Genomic DNA, 8630 nt, shown 5'->3' with positions numbered 1-8630 from the left:
ACAAAACGAAGCATAAACGAAGTTGCAGATTGGGACAAACAGAAAAATCAGCAGTAGCGGAGCACGCACTGCTAGACGGCCACCAAATACGCTTCGACGAAGTGGACAATCTGCACCAATCTGAAAGATAGTACCCGAGACTCACCAGAGAGTCCATCAAAATATTTAAACACCAAAACAACTTTAACAGAAAAGAAGAAATTACGGCACTCAATCCAGATTGGAAGCCCGTTTTGCGCCAAACAGCGTGTGCGCCGAAGAATTTGAACCCATCCCCCACGCATGAGCACACACGGGTGAGTTGCATAAATGCCCAAAATTACCCAAAAACGGGACGAAAGCAGTTAAAACAATATCGAAAATTCAGCTCAGTGCACTATTATCAAAATGCACTGTTTCATCGCAACGAAAAGGATAAAGAACAATTTGAAGAAAAAGAAAATTAAAATCCTAACGACTAGAACATAAGGGGACATCTAATTAAAATTGATTTATATTTTTCTCCCATGTCACTTAAAGTATTAAAATCATTTTTCTCTTTGTAATGGCTCTTAAGCCTGGAGTAAATGTTGCATTTTTAGTGTCACGCGATGTTTGAATTCCATGTAGAATATGCAATTGACGTCTGGAACTAACCTTTCTATGAAATAAATTAACATCAGTCAATCTGACCCATTCTGCGTATATCGGAATATAAACTGCAGGTTTTTAATTTTAACGATTTTCTGGTGTTGAGCCTTGCTGAACGTTACAAACAGTCCAATCGTTAGTAGTTGCTCACTGAAGAAATTTACGGCAAATGTTGCTGAAGCGCATGCCAACGCACTTGGAAACTAGAAATGAAAAGAAGTGTCGTGACGACGATAAGTGACGAGACGCAAGATGTCCATTGCAAAGACCAGATTGCTTGTATGAATAACGGAAAATTTAAATAAGTGATGGCGTTTGGAGTTTTGCAGCAAAAATATAATTGATCGCAGGCATTGCACATCAATTGTGGCGGTATTTCATTATTAGTGTTTCATGCGAAATTTTGAATTAAACTGAGTTTGTTGAGTATCTTCAACTATTTCACCTACTTACTGTTTTGACTGATAGAGTAATTTGATGAATTTTTCAGTAGATGTAAATATTGCACAGATATTGAACTGAATGAAATTATTTAATTGCGATATTTCATAATTGAATAATCAGATGTCTTCTGTGAATTTTAGAAAATTGTCGGTTTCGAAAACTGGCCACCATTTGACTGTGGCGTCCACATACGTTTTTAAAATGACACATTAGCCGAAAATTGCCTTTAACACAAAATGGCTGATTGATCAACATAATGTGGCAACAGCGAATTCGATTTCATTATTAAGGTTTTCACTTTATTATAATTGGCGGCCGTCGGGCTTGCATGCTAATAATCTCAATAAAGTCCTTATTTAGTGGCAGCTGATGGCTTTGGGCTTTTTATTCCAAATCGAAAACCGCCAGAACGGGTCCATTTATATGGCAGATGGCGATTGCAACTTTGTTGTAAAAAGCAAAGTTTATTTGTCGTTCCAAGATACCTGTACGTATATAAAATATTAAATTTTATTGGAATTACTCTTGCGCGTATAGTCTCTTTATCTTTTTACGATGAGCCGTGATTTCCACATCCTTTTTCGATTGAATTATGGACAGCATTGATTGGACAGTCGAAAATGCATTAACTGACACCTGATATAAACGATCCGAAAAAAAACATGAACTGCGACTGTTCCTACTGTTTTCTACGCATCTATTGACACATTAATTGAAGCTATTTTTAGTGTTATTTTTCTTAAGCCCAATTGACTAATTCAACTGTTTTAAACATCATCAGGTCGGAGCTTAAGAGATATAAATTTGCTTTCCGCACCAATCGTTATTTTTCTTATATGGAATCAAAGTGGCCCAAATGAACGGAAAAATTATATCGACGGAGGAAAATTTACTAGAGTCTGAGAAATCGAGCAACAGAGAGATATGGAACACACATTGCAGCTACTGCGCTAATAGAAGCGCCGTTAACTTGACAACTTCACATGCGATCTTGATTTTCAGTAAGGCGTGCCACTAAGTTTGTGCCTGCCATTATTTGTGCACTCTTTACGCTTGGCACACTTTGACTCCTATTTTACTTCGGTAGATTCCGTGACACCTTTGTGCATTCACCAGTTCTCAAGTACATCAGTAATTCCATAATCTATTGATTAAACACATTAGATTATTGAATAATATGCAGCTTTCGATTACAAACAGGAGTGGCAAAAACGTTTAGAGTATGGAGAAAGTATGACTTGAGCAGAACAGACCTCCAAATGCATTTGAAATGAGTAATATCATAAATAAATCAAGTTCAAATGATATCAGATCCAAACCGATAGAAACTAGTAAATGTTCTTTAAGTAAGCTGTAGTCCATATGGGAAAATGGTCATTGGAACTTTCAATCTGTCTAAAGTGCTGACTGAAATTCTAGTTGACGAAACGTGTCTACTGCTAACCCTAAAGTAATAACAGAGCATTTTCAGGTAAATTGACCAAAGTACAATTATTTTGCGCGAAGCTTAATGAAAACTTGATCTTCCATTGTCCTTTTATGTCATTTTGACTCACGCATCTTCAGCTGCTTTATTAAATAGTTTGATATTTTTCGATTAAAATTGAACTTATTTTTGCATTTATGCGTAAATTTACATATTGAGAGGAATGTGAAGCTAGTTTTATAGATAATAAGTGTGAGTAAAAAACAAAGTTTGTTTCCTCTGACATTTATGGTTGAGTTGATTGTGCTAACGTAAGGAATTGTATCTCGGCATAATTCAAGTAAATGAAACCTCAACATTTGCTTAATGATTTTTAACCCTAGATATAAGTTTTGAGGAAGTCTAAATAATTCTGTGCAACTTAATTAACAAAATTCTCTTAAAAAATAATGGTTATGTTGGAGATGGATTTTGCAGTCTCGTTTTTTTCTTATAGCATATATAACCCTGGGGAAGGCAGCAGAGTAGTGGCGAAACGCTAAAACATCAAAAAATATGGAATATTACCACTTTTGATATGGGTATAGATTTTACCTAAACCAAAATTTCTAAATTAGGACGACATCCCCAAGAACTCAGAAACTAACAATCTAAATATACATCGTCCAAGAAACATAAAACATAAATAATTATTTATAGATACTTAATTCAAGGATTTTGCTGTAGTGGTGGGAAAGTTAATAACGATAACGTCTTGAAAACAACCACCTCCTTTATGCTGATGAAATTTTATTGGACTAGCACATGCGACCGTCCCGGTTTATGTCTTTATTAGAAAACGCTTTTTCAATATGAGCATATGTTGTTCATAATGGGCCAAAAGTATGCATGCAGAAAGGGATGGGCAGAAGATTAAAAATTACAATAATCCTACAATGGCACGTTGTATTTTTGATATAAGTGCTAACTTTGTTACTAATTATCCTTAACAAAAGCCAATTCATAAGAACCCATTGTATTGAAAAGTGTTGGAAGTTCATAAAATATAGATAAATTCTCCATGGCAAATAAAGAAAATATCTGTAACATGAGCCCATTCACGAGCAGGTAGTTTAGAGACAATCTAGGTCAGACCATTTCCTTAACCGCAGGCTGACAGATCCACCCAAAAAAATCCTTCTTTAAATTGTTCAATAAGTAACCTGCCGAGCTTCTTTTATATTTCTGTCCCTTTTTATATGCGAAACCTGAGACTTTCGCTTGCATATGAAATATATTCAAATTTTTTGCAATGTCTGGTTTTACAGGCCGCCTAAATTACAGGAACAGCGTTAAATAAAACATTTAAATGCATGAAGAGTTTTTACCGTTCCCAAGAAAGGCATTGCAAATCGGAAAAGAAACTTGATATGGGGTGAAGAGATTTGCTACGGTGGTTCTACGTTTGTCAAGTATAGGAAAACATTTTGAGATTTGCTGTAAATTATCTACATATTCCATTGCGTTTGCTGGGTCGAGTAGCTAGTTTTATTTTGGAATTTTGCATTAATTCAATAAGACTTAGAGGTAAGTTCAGGCCACGCTGCACTCTAGAAATCCATTATATTAAAAAACCGTGTATTTTAAAAATATAGTTCATTTAGTTATCGGAATAACATGTCTTTTTACATATTTTTCTCAAGTGAACGAATTATAATCGGCTGAGGTGACTGAAATATCCAGTTTTATAAAATCTGAGAAGAAACATTTTTACTCCACTCGAGATGGGTTGCATCGCTTGGCTTTCTGCAGCAACATCTATGGCCATAAATCTTATCTTAAACGTTATATTTTCCACTTGAGGGCCATTTACTGTGCTGGCAAGTTCAAGTGCATATCCGACCAAGATGTAGGTACATGTTTAAAAACCATTGTATTTCCTAAGTGGCATCATGTTCCAAGGGCGGATCCAGCTTTCGAGTCAGGGCGTTGGTCAAGTAGTAGAAATTCAGTCTTTTGTTGTCTATGAAATTAGAAAAATTATTGTTATAAACCCAGCACAAGGGGGGGGGGGTCATGACCCCCATAACCCCCCCATGGATCCGCCCTTGTCATGTCCCCGCCTTAAAGTTCTGGTGTTTAATTTTTGGAGCAATCGAATCCAGGAGACAAATTTTGCAACAAAATTTAGATTTTAACACCGTAACTGTACCTATGTAGGGCAATCCTAAAAATTTCCTAAATCAATGAAAGAAAAACATGTTAGTATAAATGCAGAATAAATAAAATAAAAAAGGAATTATAACCCACTTAAAAAAATATTTTTGAAGCAAGAATATACCATTATGTCTCATATAATTTCAGATTCCTGCCCATCGAATTGCGAGTTGTTAATTTAAAAGTAGTGGTAACCACAATCCTGGCTCATTATTCTGAACGTTAATTGTCTGCCAACATTATGGACTAAAATATGGTTTTAATCTTAAACACTTGCCGCCATAAAAATCCGATGTCCCTTAATTGAGTATCGTTAAAGAGGATGATGATAAACTAACAGTTTTATCTCTGAGAGCCACACTAGACTTCAAAACTGTGGGGCTAATGAACCAAATAGGATTAGAAGCGTTTGGATTCGAGACACGATTTTCAGTCTTTTTGTGTGAAAAAGTTCTTATTGGATTCGCTTCTCGAGGACGCCGACAGAGCATTAAATTCAGCTTAAATTTAAAATCCGCACAATGTTTTAGGATCAGAGAACTTCACGAGTTTCGCGAATATCACCCGAACGACACTTGTATTTTAAAATTTAATTTAAAATCCAAAGATTGGAAGAGCCAATTTCGTCCTGAAATGGCTTTTTGGTGTCTGTTCACTTCTGCACTTTAATATGAAACTTAAAATAATTTTTACGTAATATGATCAAGTTCACAAAAAAATTAGACTTGCATAGTTGCGGATTTATTACTGTTACAAGAACAGATATTTCAAACTTGTTTAAAGGCCTAAGAGGCAAACGAACAATGAACATTCGTTTCCTTATCTTAAAAACCATGAAACATCAACATGCTCCTAAAAGAACAATAAATTCATTTTAGTACGTTGTAAGTAAAGTCGCTAATCTGACTGAGAGTGAAAATTTAAAAAGTTAGTTATTGTTTCAAGCAGCCGCCATAAATGCGTTTATGTGCTATGAAGAACTGAATGAGAATATTAATGAAGTGGGGGAAGGTCATTTCTCAGTCCAGGCAGGTGCCTAAGAATGAATATCAACTAAAGGAAATGTCTAATAAAGTATTGAATTGTCTTGGAAAAACATGTAAGTACTTACTGTTGTGGTAAAATAAATACCAGTGTATATCGTTTTTAGCTAGCCGATTTAACGATGTCTGGATGGCACAATGAATTATTCTCGAATATATTTCTGTAAAATAATAATTAGGTTCAATACTTACCTTGTAATCAAGCAAAGTATCAATATTTTAACATGAGCGATATGTGGTCCTAACGGTTAAGCAAAAGTATAAACAAATAATGAAAACAATCCTGAATTTGACTCGAAGTAAGAAAAAATTATTGGGCTTTAATAAAGCGTAATGAAAATAAAGGAATTATAAATTAAAAATATTTCACAGTATTTCAAATTATGTTGTGCCTCTGATTGCTCCATGTTTGTAAAAACCAAGTTATGTAGGTACTTACTTGGTTGTTGTACCGCGTTGTTTCTTATATTAAAGTCGCGGTTTTGGGTGAAAGTGTGAAAGGAACATGGGGATGAGATTTTAATATCAACTGATTACAAATTCCACCTTTTCCGAGAATTATTCGATACTCTACGGATTAAAACCCAATTTGTTGGTAATAACTACCAGTTTCCTGCTTTAATTTCACTATAATGTCACTTAGTGCTTTAATATTTATGGACGTGTGTTAAAAAACTGATTAATTTCAGCTGTACTTTCAGTGGAACGTTATTTTTTAAGTAGATAAATGAAGTTTTTCAACCAAAGTTAACGTTTCATACAAACAATGCGCTTTTGGGCTTCACAGTAAACCCTCCAAGTGCAGCAGCTACCACTGAGAGAAAGTGAATATATTTTCAAAATTAAAAAGTGGTGTCCCAATAAAACCACATTGCATTGATGTATTTCCTTCTTGTGTAAATAAGCAAATATGGAATTGATTCCAGATTTAAAAGTATAATCTACAAAACATAAAATTAGTCTTTACGGCCGTTTTATTATCGGGTACTATGTCAAATGGTGGACGTCTCGTCAATCCTTAACGGCCGATAAAAAGTTTACATTTATATTTAAGCCACTCATCGACCATTTAGAAGCTCCGATTTTATGCATCATGATCGATGAAAAGATCCTAAAGAGAGTCCCAAGAGCATTTGCGGAGTGCACGCATATTACATATAATTAATATCGTACTATCTAATAATAAAAAAAATTACCGTTTGGACATACCGTAAACAAAATAGTGACATGCATGAGCTAAAGCAAGGCGCATATAAATAAACACAATAACCAGTAGCTATTATAGATAAGATCGAGGCCCAGGGAGAAACTAGTCTCTTTGATCATTATTGTATATATTTTGTCACGTTTTCTGTGGCAAAAATGAGAAATTGTCCATATATTTCAGTCTGTTTAAAAAGTCATTTACGCAACCTTCTCGGTTAGAAGCCTTTCTTAAAGAAGTCCTCCTGACATGAAGATAGTAAACTTTGCTTCAAGCACGAACCACGTGCAGTCGCTCATTAAATCTTAGATAAATTGCGCAAGTATCACAACAGCTTTGTAATTATTAACCATTTCAGGAAGTAATATTATACGGTCAGTGCGCATTATAAAAGCATGTCAACACCGCTTTATTTTTATGTAGGTCTATTTATGATCATAGCACAGTACGTTTTTTAACATTTTAAGTGGAAGATTTTCCCTTTTAGAAACATTGTGCGCTTGTTTTCATTTGTAGTAATGTCTATGTCCAATTTAAAACATCTAAAGTTATACTCTACTACCTCCCTGGAAGCTGTCGGCTATATTCTACTAACAATCCTCACAGCCCACATTCCCACATTGCTTTTGAACATTGGTTCTTGCGTGCCATTGTCAAACGTGAAAATGTCAAACGTCAAACAAAAAAAACTTCACTAAATGTTCCATTTGATCGCCTAGACGGAGAAAAATCATATATTTTATTACGATTCTATTAATTCGTTTAGACCGCTGTACAAACTCCGAGGAAACTTTCGAGAAGACCTTCTGGATGAAAAACGAAAATTAACTTATAAAACTGTAGTCCAAATAATTCGATGTTTAGCAGGTGTATGGATGTAAAAATGTCGAATGTTTATTTTATAGTTCGAGTACCTATGCTATTTCATACGGAGGGAAAATATTATACCTAATAGATATTTTTCAATAATTTACTACAAAACAAATAAAATATTGTTTCCGCAAATTTTTCAAAATTTTCCATTCCCATTTTAAGACATGTAAGTGCATTTATTTCCAAATCAAATTTATTTCTGGCCCAAATCAAATTCAGTAATTTATTGCTTCTATTTATCAATCAAAATTCGTTTTGGTGTATTTTTCCACCATCATCAGTTTTTCCAAAATAACAGATAGTTTGTTTTGTTAATTTGTCATTAATTTAAAAAACAACCACAGTTCGTCAACAGCCTCATCATATCACACATTAAAATACAACACAATTGTAATACTTTAAAACATTCTAAAATTAATTAGGCCTAACAGGTGATTGGTCAGGACAATCAAATTTGGGAAGAGACTAGAATTCTTTGTTCAGATACTTAAATATTTTTACTTACATATGTAGCGTTGTTGCTGCTTTAAGCCTTGTCATGCATTTGGAGAATTAATTTTGTTCATTATCGGACGCAAAACGAATAAAATACTGTTTATATTGATTTCTTCTAACTATCTATCTAATCTAACTAACTAATCACCTGTTAGGCCTAATTAATTTTAGAATGTTTTAAAGTATTGCAATTGCGATGTATTTTAATGTGTTATATGACGAGGCTGTTGACGAACTGTGGTTGTTTTTTAAATTAATGACAATTTTTTTTAACTATCTGTTATTTTAGAAAAACTGATGATGGTGGAAAAATACACCG

At 34.2% G+C, this 8630-nt stretch overlaps 1 protein-coding gene across 2 annotated transcripts in view; it reads right to left on the bottom strand.

Annotated features, from left to right (window-relative positions):
• Positions 1-8630, bottom strand: part of LOC109535439 (homeobox protein abdominal-B) — a 94601-nt gene that overhangs the window by 31959 nt on the left and 54012 nt on the right. The gene's annotated exons all lie outside the window — the stretch shown is intronic.

This window comes from Dendroctonus ponderosae, unplaced genomic scaffold (genome assembly GCF_020466585.1).
Source record: "Dendroctonus ponderosae isolate FM_Combo_2020 unplaced genomic scaffold, Dpon_F_20191213v2 Dpon_F_20191213_1, whole genome shotgun sequence".
Taxonomy (NCBI): Eukaryota; Metazoa; Arthropoda; class Insecta; order Coleoptera; family Curculionidae; genus Dendroctonus; species Dendroctonus ponderosae.
Note: the sequence above shows the minus strand (reverse complement) of the source record. Positions and strands in the feature narration are given on the sequence as shown.